Source organism: Suricata suricatta, chromosome 3 (genome assembly GCF_006229205.1).
Source record: "Suricata suricatta isolate VVHF042 chromosome 3, meerkat_22Aug2017_6uvM2_HiC, whole genome shotgun sequence".
Classification (NCBI taxonomy): domain Eukaryota; kingdom Metazoa; phylum Chordata; class Mammalia; order Carnivora; family Herpestidae; genus Suricata; species Suricata suricatta.
The window spans coordinates 172,451,698-172,452,217 of NC_043702.1; positions in this window are offsets into that span (position 1 = coordinate 172,451,698).

A 520-nucleotide genomic window follows, 5' to 3' on the forward strand; every position below is an offset into this window, starting at 1 on the left:
TTTAAATTCTTCTTTGATTTCTGGTTGACCAGAAATTCATTGTTTAGTATCATGCTCTTTAACTTCTTTGTATTTGTAGTTTTTCCAGATTTTTTTTTTTTTTTGTGGTTGGTTGCTAGTTTACAGCATTGTGGTCAGAAAAATTGCATGGTATGATTTCTTTTTTTTTTTTAATAGTTTATTTTCAAATTGGTTTCCATATAACACCCAGTGCTTCTCCCCACAAGTGCCCCCCACCATGACCATCACCCCCTTCCCTCCCTCCCCCTCCCCCTTCAGGCCATGGTTCGTTTCCAGTATTCAATAGTCTTTCATGATTTGTGTCCTTCACTCTCCCCAGCTCTCTTTCTCCCTTCTGTTCCCTATGGTCCTGTTAGGTTTCTCCTGTTAGACCTATGAGTGCAAACATATTGTATCTATCCTTCTCTGCCTGACTTATTTCGATTAGCATGACACCCTTGAGGTCCATCCACTTTCCTACAAATGGCCATATTTCATTCTTTCTCATTGCCATATAGTA